The following is a 210-nucleotide window of genomic DNA, read 5'->3' on the forward strand; positions in this document are numbered from 1 at the left end:
ATGTGCCACATTTTCCCTATCCAGTCTATCGTCGATGGGCATTTGGGTTGGTTCCAGGTCTTTGCTATTGTAAACAGTGCTGCAACCATCTGATCTTTGACAAGCCAGACAAAAACAAGCAATGGGGAAAGGATTCCCTGTTCAATAAATGGTGTTGGGAAAGCTGGCTAGCCATGTGCAGAAAGCAGAAACTGGACCCCTTCCTGACAC

This window comes from Sapajus apella, unplaced genomic scaffold (genome assembly GCF_009761245.1).
Source record: "Sapajus apella isolate SASKATOON/1434 unplaced genomic scaffold, GSC_monkey_1.0 scaffold28, whole genome shotgun sequence".
Taxonomy (NCBI): Eukaryota; Metazoa; Chordata; class Mammalia; order Primates; family Cebidae; genus Sapajus; species Sapajus apella.